We start from the raw sequence: 24357 nt of genomic DNA on the forward strand, positions 1-24357 counted from the left end.
CAAGGTCCTGAGCTCCTTGCAGGATGAAAACAGCCAAGTTCATCAGGAAAACCAGCATGATGAGCTCCTCCAAAACAGCCAACACCTCCTTACAGCTTCTACCAGCTCCCGACAGCCTCTCAGCTCCCAGCAGCCTAACTTCTTCCCCAGGTCTGCCTCTTATGCTGCTGGCAACCATCCTCAGGTGGACCTCCCACACCCAGCACCACACTCACTCAGTTCAGCTGGGGGTTATAAATTGACCACCAGCTATCAATCTACTACAGGCAGCTACTAAGTAGCCCAGGCAGTGTTGCGGCAGCGTTCAAAGCAGGACTCAGAGCCCATCATCACTCACTGGGATTTCTGCCGTGGCCTCCTCCCTGGTTTTCCTATCTCTGGTCTTCACCACTTAAATCTATCCTCCGCATGCAGACAGATCTCTTAAAAGTGAAGCTGGTTGTGTTAATACCACCCCAGTCCCCAATCACAAACATTCATGTCCTTCTGCTAATCTCAGGGAAACATCTAACCCCCTCTTAAAGGCTTCTCCCTCCTCTTACTTCTCACCCTCTCCCTTTGCTTTACCCTCTTTGCTCTTCTCAACATACCTCATTGCTTCCTTCTGCCAGAGGCCCTTGCACATGCCTTCCCTACCCTTAATGAAGTGCTAATTTTCTTTGGTTCTCCATTCATCTGACTAGGCTATCTCCTCTGTGTTACTCAGCTTTCTGTTATTCTGGTAAAATACCTGAGACAGTTTATGAGGAAGAAAGGTTTATTTTGGTTCATGGTTTCAGAGGTTTTAGTCCAGGGTCACTTGGCTACATTGCCCTTAGGCCTGTGAGGGGACAGCACAACATGGCAGGAAGCGCATGGTAGAACAGAGCTGCTCACCTCATAGAAGCTGGGGAAGGGAGCAAGGAAGAACCAGGGTTCCAATGTCCCCTTCAAAGCAGGCCCCAAGTGACTTTAACTACCTTCCATGGAGCCCACTTCCTAAAGATTCTGCCACTTCCCAGTAGTGTCATGTGCCGGGGATCAAGTCTCCAACGCACAAGTTTTTGGCAGATATTCAAGATACAAACTATAGCAGGCCTTTAGGTTATCATCATAGGGTCATATCCATTGCCTTCATAGAACTTATCACAAGTGAAACTTGATACTTTTTCCTGTGACTCTGATTATAGTCTCTTATCACTAGTTCATTTGCTATATTAGACAGGAACCTGGTATGGTTTTAGTTTATGGCATATCCCAGAGCACAGAGCTAGACTCAGAGCAAGTGTTCAGTATCCATGTTTTAATGGATGGATGGGTGGATGGAGGATGGATGGATGGTGGGTAAAGGGGTGGAGGAGGTCATGGAAGTCCTCATAGAAGAACATGTGCACATCATCTGGGTACACTCAGGGCTCACCAAGAAGCATAATGTCCGTGGAGCATAGAGTATAAGTCAGCGATTAGGAGAAAAGAAGGCTATACACATAAGCTAGAGGGTCTGGGGATTTAGCTCAGCGGCACAGGGCCTGCCTGGCAAGCGCAAGGTCGTGAGTTTGTATTCCCCGTAAAGGAAGAAAAACAAACAAACAAACAAAAAAACACATAAACTAGAGTCCTTGAAAAGCTTCAGGCATCATGTTTGTACTTCTTTTCTGTGGAAGGTTTCAGCAAAGGAGTACTACTACCACAGAGGTAAGCTGGAGACATGTAACACTGGTGGCTTTGTATTGGTGAGAGGAAGCAGTGCAGACAGGCACTTCCGTTACTTACCGACTGCACTTTAGGATAGTTTTTATTTCCAGCTGCACAAGGTACTCTATCCAATGGCTTCTCCAGTTTGATCACTGGCAATCCTCTTAGACACAGTTCTTTACGGGATGCCAATTTATTTTTTGTCCCATGAAATATATGTCACAGGCAATTTGGAGGCAACAGCTTTCTACTAAATTTGTCAGTTTCACCAGTATTCCTTCACAAGGGTGACTTGGACAGGACCAGATGTTAAGCTTAGACAAGCTGTGCAGTGATTCGATTCTCATACTTACTCCCTTTTCCTTGCTTCCTTCCTTCCTTTGGAGCAGAAAGGCCCAAGCTGATGTATATTTTAGAAAAGCACCCAAGGCCTTACATCTTGGACACTTCTATCAGTGGAAACTAATCAATGTCAAATGTCTCAGATGTGACAATGCACATTGAGGCTCTAAAAGAAGCTAAATGAAATGTGTTCCTAGAAGATCTTTACTGACGCCAACAAAATTGTTTCTTTGCAGAAATGCAGTCAGAATATGATTGTCAAGTGGGTCGGTGAGACATGAGGACAGCAAATGGAGAATACTCTCTTGAAATGTTCACAAGACAGAGGAGCAGCTGGCATTCTTCAGAACTTTGGAAGGGGATTTTTAAAGGCCATGAAGATAGTGTGGAGGTTAAGAATACAGATTTTGGTACCGGCCTGCCTGAGACCTACAGGCAGTGGTGCTGCGGAAGGGGACATTCGAAAGGAACGGTAGGTCCGGAACTTTTCATCGTTAGGCTTAACTAGGCCACTAGGGGGCGATCACAGACAGGCATTTGTGAGGATTGCTAACCTGGTCCGGAGACTGGACGCTGAAAACGTGCTTAGCTTCCCCCTACATTACTCAGGAGAATGTAAGAATTCAAGCTCAGATTTGTGAACACAAATGCTGCTGTAAAGCTTGCCCCAAACTACAATACAGATTCCCACCAAATGCCTAATCGCCTTACAAAGAAAAAAAGACTCAAAGTTTTAAAAAGCGTGGTTAAAGCGGTCTATTTCCCTTATTATCACACGTCCTCAGGGAACTGACCGAAAGCACAGACCCACTAGGGCTTCTATACGCAGACGCCCACGTCCACACGAGCCCGCTGGTCTGCTGCACTCCGGCCTCCTATGCAAAGCGTCCCGCTGCGGTCTGGCGGACAGTATCTGCTTCTCATCCGGGCAGCCCATGAGCCAATGCAAGTTTTTATGTTGCTGGTAGACAAGGAAGCACAACAGTCAAAAATGTGCCACATATTAAATTACCCGGGACGAAATAGGGATCAAAAGCAACACGCACTACTTCCAGCGTATGTAAGAGCAGATTCCTTTCCCTCTACACCCCAAGTATTCTAGAAGTATTTAAGGCATGCCACTCTCCTCCTTCAACAGTAATTTTTAGAATAAGAAAAGAGGTGGAACCTTGTAAGCTTTCTCCAGTGAGAAACTCTCTTATGCAAAAAGGGGAAAAACCCTTACCTGTCATTTTCAGCTGCAAAGATTGTGAAGCTCTAATAAATGACTGAAAAATCTAACAATTTAAATCATCATAAAATTATTTTATGGCACTGGAGCTAGGACACCGAGGGAAAGAGGGATGTCATGAAACTGTGAGAGACGTTAAATCACTTCAAACCTGTTTGATTGGCAGTTGAAGCATTAAGTAATCATGATGCCAGTGTTGCAATCAAAAACAAAATTCTGCTGTGAGCAATAAGCTTTTTAAAAATTGCAATTAAATTGCTTAATGCAGAAAAAGTGATACCTCTCATTAAATATTTACCCAATGTTATATGAGGTTGGAGGGCTTTTTTGCTTTGACAAACAAAAATGAAATAGCTCAATTAACAAAACCATTAATGGAAAACTTTTGTGAAGGAAAATATGCTTCATCAGAAGAAATACAGGGGCTGGGGTAATAGCTCAGCAGTAAAGTGCAAGCTTAGCATGCACTAGGTCCTTAGTTCAGTCCCCAGCACCACTAAACAAACAAATGAAAATAAGAAAGAAGGAAAAGAAATACAAACAGCAGTGGATGCTATTAGGGACTACTCGATTGTGAAATCAGAAATTAATCTAAATTCTGAATTAACAAAGATAATATTGGCTTTAAGGGGAAATCAAAATTAGAGAGAGAAGACAATATTTTCATCATTACCAAAGGCAATGAGTTTATTGGGCTGGGGATATAGCTCAGTGGCACAAGTGCTTATCTGGCAAGTGCAAAGTCCTGAGTTCGATTCCCGGTACCAAAAAAAAACCCCAAAACCAAAAAGTGAATTATCAAAGGCAATGAGTTTGTAATAAGCACTATGTTCCCTAACACCCATCTTGGAGATGCTTCCATATACATTCTTAATAATTCAACTAGCATCAGCGTAAAATGAAAAAAAATCCACATCTCAAATGTTTGTCACAAAACAAAGATGAAGACAATCAGATGGTGACTTTCACGTTTTATGTGTTTTAAAATGTCTTCTTTTTCTTTCCTTTTTTTGGGTGAGTCTTTTGTATTTAAATGCAACAGATTAAAAATACTATCCCTTTACTGGTTGACTTGTTGGAAATCTCAGAACTCTGGCTCTATTTTTTCTTTTGAGCTAAGGTTTTGCTATGTAGTTCAGATTGTTCTTGAACTCACTATGTAGCCCAGGCTAGACTTGAACTCATGGTGATCTTCTTGCCTCTGCCTCCCCAGCGCTGGGACTACAGGCGTGTGCCACCACACACAGCCTGAAATCTCATTTTTTAAAAAGTAAGTTTATCTTTAACTGGTACATAAAACATAGACACTGGACACATGAATTAGGTAGTGTGGTGTTTCCATTCATGCCTACATTGTATGATGTTTAAATCAATTTAAACATATATGTCTCCTCATTTTCATTTCTTTGTGGTGAAAACTTTTACAATTCTTTCTTCTAGTTTTGTTTTGTTTTGTTTTGGTTTTGGTACTGGGAATCGAACTCACGATATTGCACTTGCCAGGCTGGCGCTTGTACCACTGAGCTATATCCCTGGCCCTCTTCTAGTTTTTTGAAACACATAGTAAATTATTGTCATCTATACTCAGCCTATGCACAATAGCATTCTAGAAACCCTTTGCTCCTATTGAACTGTAACTTAGTCCATCAGTCAGCCACTCCACATTTACTTCTGTCCCCTCCTTTCCCAAGCCATTGGTAGCCATCATTCTGCTCAGTTTTTACTTGACGAACTTTTTAGATTTCACATGGGAGTGAGATTATATGGCACTTGTCTTCCTCCACCTGGCTCCTTGCCCTCAGTGTAGTAACACCTGTTTCCATCCATGTTGTTCCAGATGACAGGATTTCACTCTTTTCTATGGCTGAGTAGTACTCCATGTGAATATGTACCACATCTGCATTCATCAGTTAGTGGACACCTAGCTTGTTTCCATTTCTGCATTACTGTGAATAGTGTTACAATCAATGTGGGAGGACAGGCATTGTTTAAATTTCAAGAAAGAGAATTTTTACATTTTAGATGTACTATTATCTTTCAGTTGTTTAAAGCATGTTATTTGCCATTTATTTTGGGTTAATGTTACCTTCTTTTAATATTTCTATTATCAAATAACTATATCAAATACAGATAATTTTTGCACATCAATAAAATATAGTACAATCTTGTCCAAATATATATATATGTCCATAATAATAAAATATATAACTTAAGCATTTATGATCACTTGTTTTGCTTTTTTGGTTTTTGCTTGTTTAGGTTTTTGTTGTTGTTTTTCAGAAAACCTCACAAACTTTTAGTACAACCCCATCATAGAGAACTGGCTCACTGTTTATTGTAATAACCAGGCATTGTCTTCTAAAAGCATATAAGGAGCCGAGTGTGGTGATGCATGCCTGTAATCCCAGCACTTGGGAGGCTGAGGCAGGAGGATCCTTGTGAGCTCAAGGCCAGCCTGGGCTACAAAGTGAGTTCAAAACCAGGCTGAACTGCATAGTGAGTACCTGTCACAAAAAAAAAAAAAAAAAAAAAAAAATTATATATATGGAAGATGTCATGGGGAAAATACAGAATAATTTAAGATTTTGAGGCTCTCCTGAAGATACTAATTTCTTGTTTCAGAATCCTGAAGGTTAACATCTATCAGGAGTTTGCAAACCCTGGTATAATTAGTAGTAAAGAGTCGGTACTCTACAAACAGAATGAGTGGGTGTTCTTGGGTTTAATAGTCGCAGAAATCTTGTGCAGCAGATGTGAATGTGCCCATTTTGCACATCAGAACTACCTGGGCTTCCTATGACACTGATGCAGGACCACACCTCTAAGTATTTTAAAACTTCTGTTGTTTCCTAAAATGGTCTAGGAAGAACATCCTTAAGACTTTCAGAAGTACTGCTGGACTTGTCCTTAAATTTCCCTGACAAAGCGTCTTACAGCCACTCTCTAGATTTGACCTGAGCCCTGAAGCCATTTCTTATGGGTGCATCTTTTAATAAGGTACTGGGGGTGAGGGCTGGGGATTTAGCTCAGCCGCACAGCACCTGCCTGGCAAGCGCAAGGTCGTGAGTTCGATTCCTGGTACCAGAAAAAAAAAAACAATAATAATAATAATAATAAGGTACTGGAGGTGTACAACAGTTTTATTTTTTAATCTAGAATATCCTGGCTTCTTTGTATATCTTTCCCATGCTGCTAACAACTTGAACAATTTCTTCTTTAGAGTGCCTCTCTGGTCTAATATTTCATCCTAAGCAACTAAGAATAGGGCAGTTGGCACTTTCCACGTTTTGCTTGAACATCTCCCCAGCCTGCTGCAGAGGTCACTAAGCGATATTTCTATTCCCCATGCTATTGCAGGCCGTACTTTCTGCCATTACAAAAAAATGTGTTAATCAGCCTCCAAAGTTATGCTGACCATTCTCTCACACCCTCCCCAGCAGTGTCCTCAGAGCCTGTACTGCTTCTCCCTGACAGCCTCCCAAGCCAAGGTCCCTGGGTCTGGGTGTTTGGTAGGGCAGCACCCCACTTCCAAGCACTGAAATCTGTTCATCTTACGGCTGCATAACAATGGAGGAGCTTGAAACAGTACATGCTCACTACATTCCCATGCGGCACCCCAGGGGCAGCTCATTTCCACCCCAGAATGTCTCTGGCTCCAGCTGCAAAGACTTGAGTGGCTTGAGGAACTGAAATTCGAAGGGCTGCCTGGGCATTTCTCTTTTCTCTACTTCCACATTGTTTCTCTTTTGTCGTATTTTTAGCTTGTTGATTTGATGGCAGATCTGGATAGTAACACTTCTCACATTGATCCTCAGTGCTCTTGCCAAGGTGCCAAGGGACAGCAAACAAAACTGCCAGCCTCTCAAGGCCCAGAGTCACTTCTACAGTGTTCTACTGGTCCAAACAGTCATATGCAAGGAAAGGAGACCTTGGTTCCATTTCCTCAGTGGGAGTAATGTCCAAGAAGCCTTTCATCTGCTACAGATTACTATTAGAATCATAATAATACATTAAAGCTTCATGATAGCAACTATTCAGAGAAGATTTGATTTCTGCCCAGACCCATTCTTAAAAAGAGGGTGGCCTCAAGTTCTCTGAATCTTCTACCCTGCTATCTCATAATCATTTGGACTCTCGGTTCGGCACACGGTGCACCCTGCGTCTGAATCAGTGGTGAGTATTTTCCATTCATCTCTGCAGGCCAGGTCTTTTCCCTGTTCCACCTGCTCGAAGCCGAGGATGAGGATCTTAATTCCTGGTTTCCGGCTGGGTTCTGCCACTGGTGATAGGGCAGAGCTCAGTGGAAGTGGACAGAGGTGAATGTGGCCTCTACTCTTCTCCCCGACCTGTCTCCCTGCTGGGCTGCGGTGCTTTAGCTTCCTCACTCTACCTTGTCTGTTAGGCGACACCATATTCTTTCCAGAATGGCAATGACCTTCTGGTGGTCACTAACTCAGGTCCTGCACTATTCTTTGTTAATTTTCTTCAGTCCTAGTGAGTTCTTCCAATGTAGTATTTCCTTCTGTTTGCTAGTGGAGACTGATACAGATCCTTTCTTTATTGACTTATAAATTTAATCTTTCCCTGCCTTTTTTTTTTTCCGGTACCGGGAACTCAGGACCTTGCACTTGCCAGGCAGGCGCTGTGCTGCTGAGCTAAATCCCCAGCCCCCTTTTCCCTGACTTTTAATAGAAGCACTTTCTATTAATGTGGTTTCCCTATTTTTCTATCAGATTTTTTTGTGCATTTCCCCTCCACTTTTAGGAATTCTTTATATGTCAAAACTATTATCTCTTTACTGTTATGAATCTTACAAATATTTTCTTCCAGTTTTTTCATTTTTAAAATTTTGTTCATGGTGAGGTTCATGACCATGCCAAAGAAAACATGTTTTTAAAAAAATTTACGTAATCAAGTTTATCACTTTCTTCTATTGCCTCTAGTGTTTAAACCTTTCCCCTGTGCCATGATTAAAGAAGATTTCTCTTGTTTTTTCTTTGGTATTTGTATGATTTAGTATTTGACATTTAGGTTTGTAATTATTTTGAGCTTATTCTTAGGAATGGCTTATTCTTAGGTATGGGTTTAATTTTATCTTTTTCCAAATATGCCATTTGTCCCAGCACCATTTTTTTTTTTTTTTATTCAGGGTCTCACTACATAGTTCAGGCGGGCCTTGAACTCAGTATATAGCCCAGGCTGGACTTGAACTCACAGTGATCCTCCTGCCTCAACCTCATGAGTACTAGGATTACATGCATGTGCCACCAGGCCTGGCTCCAGGACCATTTATTGAAATGTATTAAAACACCCACTTTTGTCCCATTGAGTGGAGTTGCCATATGTTCATATAAAAATTTCCCTAAGGATGTTTGGGCTTTTTATTCTATCCCATTAGTCTGCTTGTCTAGTTATGGGCCAGTAGTAGCCTGCTTTAATTATGAATAATAGCGATATTTATTATCATAATAATAACTACTACTGAACTCTTAGCAGCAGAGGAAGGAATACCTGGCTGGGAGGTGTGCATTCTAGCCTCAAGTGATAATTAGACACAAGATCTCGAACTACTTTGAGCCTCAGTTTCCTCAAGTACACAATAAATAACTGGGACTACATGAAGCCTAAGACCTCTTCCAATTTTGAAATCTTGTCCAAGTCTTATTTTGGAATATGGGCTGAGATGCATTTTCTGAAATGTAAATTTTTACTTTCGAATACTTTACCTACAATGCACCTCTTTTCAAGCAAAGAAAAATGGATCGCATTTTGAAGAAAATTTGAAGGCTTTGAAGATGGGACCTATTTACGGAAACCAATTTGTTTCTGTGCATTATTTTAGCATGCAACTCTTCCCTGCTCCTGAAGCAGCGGCCTGAGTATCCGTGGCTCGGTGAAGTGGGGGTGGAGAAAGCTTATTACCATGGAGATAGATGGGAGCAAATGGTCACATCATCAAAAGCAAACTAGAAATGTACAAAGCTTTTGTGATGCTGATCCTTTTTCTTTCTTTCTTTTTTTTAAGTAAGAAGAAGAAGGAAAAAAGGCACAAATAAAAGGACAGATCTCTCTCATTAAATCCAACACTAATTTAGTAATCAGTGAAATAAAGGTACCCTTGAAAGCCCGCTGCCAGAAAATACAGGACAACAAAGAAGCACAAAAGGTTGCTGGCTGCCAGGTGTAATTTCCAGGTACTCCAAGTGCATTTGGACTCCCTGTTCTCTGAGCTTTTCTTTACAGATCAGCTGTCTTCGTGGTAGATCTGAACTGTCCATTTAGTCTCCCAGTGTGTTATCTAAATATTTAGAAGGAGAGAAATTGCGGAAAAATAACCTTTAATTTTATGAATCCGCAAGGAAGACTTCAGTATTAGAAGATATGAGAAACTGAGAATAAAGGTAAATCTATTTTTTTCTGTTTATTACCTATCACTTTGGGTAATCTGAAAATAATTTGACAATGCAATAAAAGTCAAAGGGTAAGAGTCTAAATTTGTACCCAGTAGCTTATGTCAAAATAAAGTCACCATCAATTGGGCTGCATCTCTCTATCTACTGATCATCTACCTGTATCTAGACATTCTGTTACACCCATCCATTGCTTAACTTTAGGCTTGTAGAAACTGCCAAAAACCTGCAGTAAGGAAACACGTTCTGTTCTCTTTTGTTTCTTTCTTTCTTTTTTCTTCCAAAACAGGATTGAATCCAATGCCTATGCACTGAGCTACATTTCCAACCTTTTTTATTTTTTATTTTGAGTCATTAAAGTGCTCAGGCTGGGCTCCAAGTTTTGATCCTCCTGCCTCAGCCTCCTGAAGTGCTGGAATTACTGCTGTGTGCCACCACACCCAGTTTTGTATTCAATTCTTCATAATTATCCAAGGGAAAAGAAATTATTTAAGAATGATTACATCAAATTTATTTAAAGAATGTGACCAATCTGCCTTGAACTTTCACTCTATTGATTAAAAATAATTGTATGCTGCTGTGATGTTTTAAAATTAGAAAGTGTTATTTTAAAAATATTATGTGCTATTTGGAGAGCAAGTACAATTTATAGCATATTTTAAAATGTAAATTATGAGGGAAATAGACTCTTAAGAAACTTCCTGAGTCACTGGAGGTAACCAGCTATTTTTTGCAACCCTTGGACTGTAACTACTTGTTGGATCTTTTTGTTGTTGTTGTTTTGCTTTTTGTTTTTTTTTTTCCAGTACCAGGAATTGAACTCATGACCTTGCCCTTGCCAGGCAGGCACTGTACCACTGACCTAAATCCCCAGCCTCAATGATGTTAGATCTTTCTTGCATATCTTTGTTTTCCTGAGAAACCACTCTGAAGATGCCAACATGTATTGCAGCAGTCACTGATGATTTCCTACCAATCTGTCCATAACTCTGTAATGTTTATATTGTTCCTGTGCTATTTTGTAAATGGATGTATGTTTGTTACTATGTGTTGCAACAACCACCACTGAGAATAGTCAATGATTATTTGACTGATCACTCATGTATAGCTATATTTGTTTTCCCTAGAGACCACGTTGGAGAAACCAGGGTATAGTACAACAACCATTGATAATTTCCTGCCATTTCTGTCTGTAACTCACTATTATTTTTCTATTTGTTTTCCTGAGAAACTATCTTGAAGATACCAATAGGTAAAATAACAACCATTGATAATGTCCTACCACTTTGTCTGTAATTTAGTGTATCCCCCTACCGCTTTGTTGTCCTTCTTTTACTCTTTAAAATAAAAAAAAGAAACCTCCCTCTTCCTCTTTCTCCCCCTTCTTCTTTCTTTTTTACTTCAGATTTTCCCTCTTTACCTATAGCATTAAAAGGGAAGACTATTCACAATTATAAAGACATTAATTTCCTCAATTGATCAATAAATTCAATGTCAAGCCAAATAAAATATCAAGGTTTTTTTTGAAGTTCATGGAAATAATACTAAAGTCCATCAGGAAATATAAATGATGAATCTGAAAAATTCTGAAAAACAGGAATATTGAGAGGGTAATTAATATAATCATATGTTATAAATGTGCGATAATAAAAATATTTTATCCCAGAGAAGAACTGGCGAGATGAATAGAATAATAAGAAATAAACTCAAATACATGTACAAATTTAATGGGTGAAGAGGTAGATGAATCAAATTTATGCAGAAGTCAGGGAGGAAAGATGATATATTAGTCAACAAATAGTTAGGGGTAAACTGGTTAGGAATAAAAAACTTTTTAAAAATGGATCCTTTATCATACTCTTTATGTCCCAAAAATTTTGAGAAGGTTCAAAGATTAAAAAATTTTTTTTGAGGCAAAGTCTTACTATGCAATTCACTCAGGCCTTGAACTCACTTTGTAATCCAGGGCTGGCCTTGAACTCATAGCAATCCTCCTGCCTCAGCCTCCCCAGTGCTGCAATTACAGGCATGCACTACCATGCCCAGCAAAGATTGAAATGTCACATACAGAACATAAATAATTCAAAACTTTGGTAATTTATTTATATATAATCTTGGCATATGAAAGGATTTTCTAAGCAAGGCACATAATCTCAAAAGTCTTAAATGAAGAGAAAATAAATTGGAACATATAAAACCATAAAAAATTGCATTATATCTGGCAAATTAAAAAATCATTAATATATACCGCCTCATATAATTCAACAAACAAGCCAGGTGTGGTGGTGCATGCCTATAATTCCAGCACTCGGGAGGCTGAGGCAGGAGGATCGTTGAGAGTTCAAGGCTAGGCTTGGTTACAAAGTGAGCTCAACCATTTTTGTCTCAAAAAGACAAAAAAATAAAAAATTGGGTTACTGCTTCTAAAAACAATATCTCTATACAGTGAAATATTACCTGGCAATAATACTCAATATTATTTATAATAGTCAAAAAGTATAAGTAACACAATGCTGTTCAGCTGATGACTGGATAAACAAAATGTGATAGTACTTGTTATGGTTTATGTCTGGGTGTCCCCCCAAAGCCTCATGCGGCCATAAGCCTGATTGACTAGGGGTGTGAGAGCTGCACCCGCCCTGGGGTGCATAGTTTGCATGTGTAAGGGAGAGGAAAAGGGTGCTTGAGGCCATTCCTCCCCCATTCCGCCCTGGTGTGTATGCTGGTTGCTTAGCTGTATTCTGCCACCCTGAGCTGTAACTCTCTGCCATGTGCCACTCTGCCTTATAATCTGCCAAGTACGGACTGAAACCTCCACAAACTGTAAGTGAAATAAACCTTTCCTGCCTTAATTTTGGGTGTCAGGTATTTTGTCCCAGCAACGAGAGAAAAGTAACCAAGACAGTACTGTATATTCTTCGTAGACTAATTTTAGACTTGAAAAGGAATGAAAGTCTGACACACCTCGGAAACATTATGGTAATAAAAGAAATCAGCACGATTCCAACTTCATGGCATGTCCAGAATGGGGAAATCCAGAGAGAGTAAAAGATTAGTGTTTGCCTATAGCTGGGGGATGGGAATTGGGGGAAAATGAGTAGTGATTGCAAAGAGGAAGAGAAATTCCTTTTGGGGTCATGAAAATTCATTGTGGTAATGGTTGCATAACTCTGACACATTAAGATCATTGCTTTGTGCACTTTTAATGGGGAAATTGTCTTGTGTGCAAATTATGTCTCAAAGAGGTTGGTTTGCTTTAAAAGCTTATATAAACCAGTGAGGTATGCTGGGTTTCCTCATCAAATTACGTCCTAGGCACTTTCCCATCACAGGGACAAAATAGGCAACATTCACAGCTTAAAGGAGGTAGGTTTACTGTGACTGGTGGCTTAAGCCTTGGCACCACAGCAGAATCAGCATGGCAGAGGGGACTGGCACAGGAAAAAGGGTTCAACCCAAGGTAGCCAGGAAACAGAGACAGGAAGAGCTGGGGACGAGAATATACCCTCTGAGGCCATGCCCCTGGGGACCTGCCTCCAACCAGCCCACCTCCAAATAGCACATCCAGCTACTGAACTCAGCAGTGGGTGAATTCGGTGCCACTGGGATCCAGTCACCTTCCACGTACATGAGAAATTTGGAGGACAATTTAGAGCTAAACGGTAAGACCTTGCAAAGCTAAAAATTGTTAAGGGTATAGAGTACAGCTGTTTTCATGTTCTTGGTGGGAGTGCAAATTGGTACACTTTTTTAAAAGACAATTTAGTTCATACTTTTTCAAATTTAAATGCATCTTATCCTTTGATTCTTCAATTTAAAATCATCATATGGATATACTTGCAAAAATTTACCAAGGTGCATACAATAGTATATTGTTCATAATAGGAAAATCTGAAAATGTAGAAATAGAAATTAGGGAAACATTATATACCCTTTATAAATATTATAAATTTAGGATGTAGCTCAATGGTAGAGCACGGGCTTATCCTGTGTTAGGATATGTGTTCAACCCCCCAGATCAAAAACTAAATTTATGAGGCTGGGTGTGGTGGCGCACACCTGTAATCCCAGCACTTGGGAGGCTGAGGCAGAACTATCATTGAGAGTTCCAGGCCAGCCTGGGCTACAAAGTGAGCTCAAGTTCAGCCTAACTTCATAGTGAGACCCTGTCTCAAAAAGATAAATGAATAAATAAATAAATAAATTTATGGATATGCAGTATGTATAAGTAATAGTTATATGGGCCGATATGAAAAAATCTCCAAGAAAAAAATAAAACAACTCGTATTTATGAAGAATTTGCTATGGGCCAGTCACACTTCTAAGTACCCTACTGACAATAACTCTCTTAATCATCATTGCAATCTTATATTTTTAATAATGTTTTTACTTCCATTTTACAGGTGATGATCCTGAGACACACAAGTCAGCTTAAGTAAATTTCTCTCAACCACAGAGACAGTATTCAAGTCCATTTGATTACATCTTAAAAGTATAAATTTACATAAATACGGCTGCACAGTTACCTTCTCTTTCTAGAAGCACACATAAGGAAATGTTGGAGAAAGTGGGATTGAAAGAGAGATTGCATGCTTCCGTTTACTAGAAGGCAAACTGACATGGACTGCAGAATGAGGTAGGACTGTGGGCGATGGGGAGGGAGTTGGTATTTAATTTGTGTTGTATGACTGCGTTTTCCATTACCACAATGAATCACATGAGGCAGTTCACTTATAAAGAGAGAAGGTCATTTTGGCTCATGACTGTGGAGATTCCAGTTCAAGGACAGGTGGGCCCATTGCTTTGGGCCTCTGGGCAATGGGCCTTTGTGCCAGCAGGCAGTGACAGAGAGCACACTGCACAGCAAACCACTCAGGTCCTGAGCCAGAAACAGAGAAAAGAGGAAAAAGAAGAGACTGGGGTCCCCCAGATCTTTGCAGGGGCATGAGCTCAATGACCAGAAGACCTTCTGCAAGGCCCCGTTCTCTAAAGGTTCCACTACCTCCCAGTGGCACCACCCTAGAGACCAATCCTCTGGAGGCCATGTGAGAACCAAACTATGCCATGTGTTCTACAGTTTTATATCTCCTTCACTTATCTGAAGCAGATTACTGACTGAATCCATAATCCAATCAAACACAGGCAGGAGTTGGCTGACATTCTTCATTATGGAAAAATCAGAGGTCAAAATTGAATGCCTATTCCATCTTTATTTGGTCTTTTCTTTAAATGAAATAGGCAAGTGCCAGATCTAATTTGCCCTTCTCGGAGTATCTTTTTTTAAATGTCTAAACTATGCCTGAACTACTCATACCTGGTTCCCTGTCCCATCTAGCTGGAAACACCATGGGTGACGTTCACTATGCACTGACCTCTTCCCTGCACATAAGCTGTTTACTTTAGGGAAAAAGACTTTACGCTTAGATCGAGATTCAAGCCTTCTCTGACCCAGCTCAAAGCTTTCTTTCTAATATCATCTCCCACAACTTCACCCTTCATACCAGCATTCCTGCCTGCTGAGCAAGATTATGCTTATCCCCAAATCAGCCGCCCCCTTCCTCTTTGCTATGGTCTGGATGTCTTATGTCCCCATAAGGCTCCTAGGTGCTGATGGGCCTCAGGGAAGTAATCGGATCAGGAGGGCTTTGACTTCATTAGTTGATGAAATTTGATCACAATTTGAGGGCATTATTGGGAAGGGGGGAACAGGAGACAGGGCTTAATTGATTGGGATGTTTATGAGGGTCTGGCCTTAGATTCTATACCTGGCTCCCCCACCTGCTTCCTCTCTGGCTCTTTCCCTCTCTCTGCTTCCTGGCTGCTAGGAGGTGAGCAGCTTCCCTCTACCGTACCCTTCCGCTCTCTGTTCCTGCCTCGCCCGCTGCCCATGGACTGGAACCATCAGCCCACTTCAATCTGTTCTCCTTTGAGTTGATATTGGCAGGTATTTTAGCCACATGCTAGAGGGCTAACGCATTCTCTGCCCTACTCTATCACAGTCTCACTTCAAGGTCTAACTTCAATACAACACGCAACTGGCCACCAATTATGCACTTAGGCATATTAAATATGCAGTTATATATATTGAATGTCTCCCTGAGGCCATGCTTTGAAGATTAAGTTACCAGCCCGCCTGTGGTGCTATTAGAAGGCAATGGAACCTCTGGGAGGTGCAGCCCAGTGGGAAGAAATTAGCTGAGTGTGTGCCTTTGAGCAGATATTGGGGCCCTAACCCCGTCCTGATCAACATGATGGGAACAGGTTTGCTCCATACCCATCATGACATTCTGCCTCACCATAGCCCAGCAATGGGACCAAGAGCCAATGTCTGAAGTTATGATCCAAAACCAATTCTTCCTCCCATGGGTTGTTTATCCCAGGTATTTTGTCACAATGACATCAGCAAAGCTGACCAATGTACCGCCCCAACCTACAGAAGTACTTACTATCGCAACCTTTTCTCTATAAGCTCACCTAGGAATTCATGGCTCTATGGTTTACTTCATAATAGAAGAAATGGCAACCTCTCCACAAAGGCTCAGGACTTCATCTTCTCTCAACTGACCAATCTGTGTATTTCTCTCTCTGTGTCCCCTGTATCTTTAATTTCTCACTGTGCATGGCCCCTTCCCATTTCCATTTTAAACTTTTTGAAAATCTGTAACTATCAAGGAAGCAGCAAGTGAAAGTATCTGGCCCCGCTAACTTCTGGGGAAGGAAATAAGAGAAAGAATACCATGGCAGTCGTGAAGAACAGTGTGGATGCTCCTCAGAAAACTGAAAGGTAGATCAACCATATGCTCCAGCCATTCCACTTCTGAGTCCATATTCAAAGGAAGTAAAATCAGCAGACCAGAGATCCCTGCAGGTCCATGCTGATTTTGCTACTATTTGTATTAGTTAAGAATCAAGCTATGCCCCCACCAAAGGATTAATGGATAAAGAAAATGTGGTACATATAACAATGGAAGATTCTCAGCCATCAGGAAAAGTGAAATTGTCATTTGCTGCCAAACAGGTGGAACTGAAGGACATTATACAAAGTACAATAAACAAGATGCAGCAAGACATATGCCACAGGTTCTTTCTCATATCTAAAGAGTTGACTTGGATATAGATGAGCGATTACTAGAGGGTGGGAAGGGTGCAGGGGTGGTGAGGGATGTGCCGATAATGGCTACTCATTAGAAAGAAGTTCTGGTGTTCCACAGGGCAATGGGATGACTGTAGCTGTCAATAACCTATTATATAATTTATAAAGATCAAGAGATCAAAAGCTCCAAACATAAAGAAACCAGTAGGATAAGGAAATGCTAACCATCTTGATTTGATCAGCACAATCTGTGTGCATATATTAAAATATCACAGTGAACCCCATTAACATGTATAACTAGTATATGTTAATCAACATAAAGTATATGTAAATTATGTAAATATTTGTCATATATGTAAATTATATATAATTGTATATAAATACATTATATATAATATATACAATATATAGTATTTACATGTAAGAGTATATATTTAAGGAGAATACAAAAACTACATAGTTATATAAAAATAATATATATAATATGTTAAAACATATTGTGGCTATGATTTATGGGCCTGCATTAAGCTTCAATCATCAGGAAATCAAGCAGTGGCCTGGTGTGGGAAAGGAGGTAAATTTTGTGTGTGTGTATTTGTGTTTTATGTAAATTTTATTTCTGGAGACTGAACTTTTAATTTTATATAATTTTTCACATTGTGACATATTCTTCTGAATTCTTTAAATTCTTCCTATGTCTCAAGTTTTGATAAACCTATGTTCATATACAAATGCCCAGGGATAGGTAGCAATCATTTCATTCTACTAAACTGTTACATAGTGAATACTTTCTATCTAAACCCAGTAATATATTTTATTGATATTTTGAAGTAGCCTGATTCATTATGATACATATATTATGATGCATAATACCATTTGTGCTGTTCATTTTTACTGTTTGAAATATTTCTTTTTTGGTTTGCTTTTATGTTTGTTTACTTATTTTTATTAGTATGTGTTTGTAGTATTACATGTGGGGAATTTGTACACGTACAAAGCACATCTTAATTTTTCTGTCCCCTTCCTGCCATCCCTCGCGGCTCCCCCTAACTCTTATTCCCCTTCCCACTTGCAAAAGCTTGATTTCCACTTTTTCTTCAGTTGTCTCTTTTTTAAAAAAATCCTGTTGTCCTTCCTTTTCTCCTCCTTCCCTCCATCAAGAGATATAACTCCCTGTTTCCTGTTATCTTTTATTTTGCTTTTTATATTTCTCTCATATAAGAGAAACTATGTGATATTTAAACTTATGTGTCTGATTTATTTCATTTAACATAATCGAGGTCCATCTATTTACCTACAAATGCCTCAAATTTTATTCATCATTATGGCAGAGTAGCACTCCATTGTGTAAATACCACATTTTCTTTATCCATTCATCTGTTGAGGGACATTTAAGCCACTTCCAAGGTTTAGTTATTATAAATTGTATTGCTATAAACATGAATATCCATGTATCACTTAATATGATGTCTGTAACTCTTTTGGAAAGATACTTAGAAGCAGAATAGCTGGGTTGAATGGAATTTCTAGATTGTTTTTTGAGGAATGTGGAAAGGAGGTGAATTATAACAAGAATTTTGGAAAAGAGTTTGACATTAAAGAGTTGAAAATTAATATCTCCTACGACCCAACAATTCTGCTCCTAAATGTACATCCTATAGAATTTTAAAAATATGTACACTGAGAGATATGTACAAGAATGTTCATAACAGCATATTTATCAGAGGTCAAAACTGCTAACAACTCAAATTACTAATTAAGAATAGAACAAGTGAATAAAAATCATTGTATTGTGATTTACATAAATGTCTTATGGTGCATGTGGAATGCTCAATAGTATGCTGTACAGTACAATATTATTGATACAATATATATATACAATATTGAGCACAATAGAATATTATTGAATGGTAAAAATGACATCATGGGTGAATCACATCAACATTTGAGAAGGAAAAGCAGACCCTGAACTGAGCATGGTGGAACATGCTTGTGATCCCCGCACTTTGGAGGCTGAGGCAGAGGATTGCCATGAGTTCAAGGCCAGCCTGGGCTACATAGTGAGTTCAAGGCCAGCCTGAACTACATAGAGAAATGCTGTCTCAAAAAAACAAAACAAACAAACGAACAAAAAAGCAACCTTTGACACTCAGGAGCTGCTCTGGCATAGTCAGATGACCACTCACAACTGGACATTGCTATTCTCTCAAATGTGCATAATTTTATGTAACAATATCAGATAAAACCACTCTGTTGTCTGTAATAGAAAAAGACAAAAGTAAGACTACACTATAATCACATCTAACCACAGATAAAATACAGACAGTGCCCAGACCATAAAATGACCAAACGCCCTTACCCTAGCTAATATGAGTGACTGTTGCTTCTTTCCCAGTTATGAGTCTTGCCTCAGCCTAACCTTCCTTATTCTGGGAAAGATTTAGGCTGACACTCAATCTATGAATTACCTCCACTTCTTGACAATAGCCAATGCAGAGCAAATCTCTGCTTCCTTAAACTCTCCCTTAAGTCACTTAACAGAAGCCCAGTTCTTGTAAGAAGTCCTAATGCCTTAACAGAGATGCTCCTGCATACCTGTGCTGTGTGGTCTCTTCACTTGCACAGGCAATAAACACAACCTGTTCAACTGCAGGAGTGTTCTTGTTGGACTGGAGCATGACTGCTGACATAGTAAATTGACTAAAAGAAGCAAATCCTCCCCCTGCCCAAATTTAAACTTCTATTGAAATAAAGCCAATAAAGTAATGTTAATAAAATTGTGTAGAGATGCATTTCCACCTAAGTGACAGAACTACAAAAATAAAAGCAAGGAAATGATTAGGACAAATGCTGGCACAGTGTGAGTTCTAAGGGGACAAAAGGGATGGGATGGTTTCGTCCAGACCTAATGAGACGTGAGCATCGGTAAAGAACACCCAGGGAAGAGGGCACAGGGGAAACCAGCTCAAGCCTAGTGGCCTCTGCAGGTGTGCTCTTCTCCTGTTGTGTCTGGGGAAAGGGTTCAAGTATTGCCCCCATGAGGGGAAATGCATTCAAGAATATGTCTGGGAATAAGCAGTCAGCATAGACATAGCTTACTTTACTTGAAGGTGAGTAAGGAGCACAAAACATTGCAACCCAGGGACAATGGATGCCCCAGAGGAGAAAGAACACAACTTCCAGAGGGCTGTAGTGGAGAACCTACCATAGCAATTGATCTGCTGTAGGATATAGATGAAAATGCCAGGAAACTGGTAGTTTAAATAGGCACAACATTGGAGGTTTTTTTAAAGGAAGGATTATGGGTTATTAAAGAAGGAAATAAAATGAGAAGGCATTAAGATGAAATGAAAACGCACAATTCCATTTAGAAACAACAGAAATTTATTTCTGGTAGTTCTGGACACTGGGCAATCCAAGACCAAGTTTTCGGTGAGATGGTATGAGAATGTCCAATAAGAAAGGTGCTGGACTCTGGTGCAGCAGAGACTAGCTGCTGTAGGCTGAAATTATTTCTTTTCTTACTTTTTTGTATCTTGATATTTTACTTTAAAAAGTTTGTATACTTTCTGGTTCCATTTATATACATATCTAGAGCAGCCAGATTATGTTTAAATGCCCAGATATTTATCGGTTATGCAATGAAAGATGGTAAAATGGAACAAATGCACAAAAGGAGACCTGGGGGTGTTAGTCATTTCTTTTCTTAGCTGGATAACAAATGCAGGAGGTCCACAGTCTATAAAATTTACAGGACCCAACCGGGTGACATGTGTACTTTTGAATGCATTTACACTTCAAAAATAAGTTCCTACTCAAAGTAGAAAAATAATTTTAAATAACCTCAAAAGTGAGGAGGAGATGCTAGGAGTATTTTCTTTTGAATGCATCCTGTTTTTCTCTCCAAATTTAACTTGAATGTATTTCCTTCTGCTAATCTAAACAGCCCCCAGCTTCACCTGTCCAGCAGGCCCTTGGCAGAATTGTGCAAGCTTACAGACTTACTGGCAATCCCCATAGATAGCTGCAAGCCGTCCTTTCTCTGAGCTACAGAAGCGTCCTCTTCAGAGGGCTCCAGGGTAAGGATTAAGCACTATAAATTATAGAAATGGTTGGCTCTGGGGTAACTCTGAGGGGTAAAAGAAGAAGCCAGCTCTCTGTGGGTGAAGCTTATCCCCTGGTCCTCCACAGATCTGAGAAAGAGTGTCTCTAGTTGGGCTTTACAGAAGCAGATGCTAGGGGGCTGGGGATTTAGCTCAGTGGCAAAAGCGCCTGCCTGGCAAGCGTAAGGTCGTGAGTTCGGTTTCCGGTACCAGAGAAAAACAAAACAAAAAAAAAAAAAGAAGCAGATGCTGAAATAGAGTTGAGGGTGCAAAATTGCTAGGGTTATCCTTTTGAAAGGATACAGAATAAGGGTTGAGGAGAAAACTGAATGGGATAGAGAAAGAATTTAAACTTCAAAGGAGGCCCAAGAAAGCCTCAGTCACTTGGGTAGAAAGGGCTGCAGCAAGCATTTCCTATCAATTTAATAATAAGTTGTCCCAGCAATGTCTTTCTAGCTCATAAAAGGAAAAATGAATCTCAGGAAGCACAAGGGTCAATATAAATATACTGGGGTGCAGGAGGCTCACACCATCAGACCTGTAATTAAAGATGACTGTCTCATTCATTTCTCTATACTCAAAATATCTTCAGATGAATGAAAATTTCAAATAAGTAGCAGGGTACAAAGCAAATAAAAACATCTAAGCTGTTCTTCTGGGAGAAGACCATCATTATATATTGATCCGTGCATCCTGATTAGCTAATTAGAAACAGGTTTGGAACTGGGGATGGAATTTGGAAATACTTCTGGTTTCAGAAAGCCTAACTGGTGCCAGTTAGCTCAGCTAAGTAATTGTGGATTCTGTGATATTTGGACCCATGACAGTTGCCGGGAGTGGGTTATCAGCACAGGTAGGTATACTGACTACAAAAAGTAGTGAGTGTCCCTGAGATTTGTGATGAGAGAAAACCATGTAGACAGCTACACAGAGCACTTAAGAAATGAATGAGGGGAGAGGACTAGGAAGTGAATCAGGTGAGAAAGAGACTGACAAGGAAAACTAGGAGTTAGCAAATGAGAGGCCAGCACTGAGTATTGTGAGACGAGTATGTTCCTCTTTGACGCTGTCCTAAACTTTCTTTGGAGTTGTCCTATCACCAAAGACAGCTGAGTGCACTTTCAAAGAGCACGTAAGAGAGCAGCAGAAAATATATAAATTGCTCAATTCGGTCACTCGTTCCTCCTCTTGCTAATTTTCTTTTGTCTTCTTTGATTCCAAGATGGCTGCGAGAAGTAATCTTGGGGACATGGTACCTATCATATTGCAGCTGACCAGACACAGCACAAACTTCTACATAGGGTGACCACTGTGTGTGTAGCACAAGTCTCCTGGCTTGGTATGACTTCCTGTGCCAAGGGAGTATCTCCGGATCCTGTCTAGCAGTGTGCTATGAGAACTACTTCACCAGACCTGGTGAAGGAGTTTGCCTTATGACTGGCTGTGCTTTTTCTCCATATTTTTTTTGTGATGGAGTTTCTTATCTCTCAGACTATGTGTAAGTAAACTAAGATGTTCCCGAAGCAATCCTTAGAAAGAGAGCTCAGCCTCCCTACTAAAAATGAAGATGCAAGAGGGAGGAAGAAGTGATTCTTGACTTGGCCCAAGGAAAGCCCCTGTTGGCAATCTTATCTACTCTTATCTACTTCCTGGTACAGTTGTCAGTATAGATGATCTTCTTGGTCATCTTTTTTCACTAACAATACTACTGGCTACAAAACATACTTGGTGCAGAACCACCTTGTGTTGAAGGCCTTATTCATGCCGACACAGAAAAAGACTATGTGCATGGTATGTCTGGCTACTCTCTCCATGGTTATCTTGATTTTCTGCATTACATTCTTCCAGCTCACCATTTTGAAATACATTCTCAGGACTGTAACTGACTGAGAGACACAGGGGCCTAGAAAACCCTAACAGTAGTCCTGATGATCACTACTGACATGTGGCATGAATATAAACTGGCCCAGAGTGGTCTCCTATTGAAGCAATATGCACATCTTTGTCCTTATGTACTGTTCCCTGGTGTTCTTATCTTGGAAAAATAAAACTGGGAAATGTGACATGCCTACTTTCTTCTCATATAAATAATCACTTTATTTCAGTTCGGAGGGTTCAGCCCATGCTTGGTTGGCTCTATAGGTTTGGTAGCAAGGAGGTACCTCATGGGAGAACATGAAAGAGGAAACTGCCCATTTCATGGCATCTGGGAAATGAAAAGAGCAATAGTTTATATTTTTATATGCTTCCATTTGTGTTCCTTTCCTTTTTTGACTAAGAAATATTAAAGTAGTACATTACTATATTCAACCACTATGAATAAGTATCAGAAGGTCTACTGACTATTAAAACCAAAAGCAAGCCACTCCAAAGGCAAATATTGACATTCTTTTTCATGCACTCATCTTTCAAGTTCTTGATCTTATCTGTAGTTAAAAGCACCAGTAGCTCCAGTAGCCATATTAACGACTTATCATTTACTTAGGGCATTAGCCCCTACCGGCGAAGTAACTTCTGAAAGGAAGGAAGATAGAAGCCACGCTCATTTTTTGTGTAATTTTTTAATATTAAAGCTATCTAACATGGGGTTCTCAGTTTCATCTAGTCTAACTCCTTGCCTTATAGTATTAGACACAGTTTTCTTCATTTTCCCTTAAAGAAGACATAATAGGAAGAAGTGCAGATTTGGAAGATCAGATATTGTCCCAGAATTTCCCAACACAGGAAATACCATAGTCTAAAGGTGTGCTTTAGGGAAAGAATGCTAGAAGAATGTCATGGATCCCAACAAGAGACTGAAAAAGTTTTTGAAGACTTCCAAACTTCTACAAAGGGGACAATCTGAGACTGAAAGTCTACCACTCTATGGCTATTATCTAGATGTCCCCCACCCCAAAGACTCATGCACTCATAGGTGGGGTTTTCAGGAGGCGGTTGGATCATAGGTGTGTGAATATGGATTATGGGAGTGTTCTAACTGCATTAGTCCACCAAACCAATAGGCTTATAGAGTGGATGAAGTGTAAAGAAGTAAGCAAACTGCTGCTGCCTCCTGCCTGCTCTCCCATGGGCTGTTTCTCCTCCGCCATGCGGCCCTGCCTTGGAGCCAGCTGACTGTGGACTCAAACTGCTACAAACAGTGACCTAAAATAAACATTTTCTCCTTTAATGTGGGTGTTGGGAATTTTGTCCCAGCAATGAGAAAATGACTAAGACAACCATCAAGGAAATTACCAATTGTGGAAGACAATTTGTGGAGTTAGAAATAGTCTTTTAAAAAGACATTTGTTGCTTGGTGTGGTGGTGCAAGCTTATAATTCCAGACTTTGGGAGGCAGACACAAGAGGATTGTTGCAAGTTCGAGACCAGGCTGGGCTACATAGTGAGGCCAGACCAGCCTGAACTTCATAATGAGGCCCTGCCTTAAAAAAAAAAAAAAAAAAAATGACGAATGGATAATACATACATGAAAAATGTTCAATACTTGGCCATTTGAGAAATGCA

At 40.0% G+C, this 24357-nt stretch overlaps 1 long non-coding RNA gene across 1 annotated transcript; it reads left to right on the forward strand.

Moving 5' to 3' along the window:
• The first annotated feature begins 13040 nt into the window (after positions 1-13040).
• Positions 13041-22889, forward strand: LOC102008501. Its single transcript, XR_262927.2, has 4 exons — positions 13041-13319; positions 14061-14293; positions 20697-20829; positions 22076-22889. It is a non-coding gene; the product is annotated as an uncharacterized LOC102008501 (long non-coding RNA).
• The last annotated feature ends 1468 nt before the right edge of the window (positions 22890-24357 follow it).

This window comes from Chinchilla lanigera, unplaced genomic scaffold (assembly GCF_000276665.1).
Source record: "Chinchilla lanigera isolate Chin_1 unplaced genomic scaffold, ChiLan1.0 scaffold00056, whole genome shotgun sequence".
Lineage (NCBI taxonomy): Eukaryota > Metazoa > Chordata > Mammalia > Rodentia > Chinchillidae > Chinchilla > Chinchilla lanigera.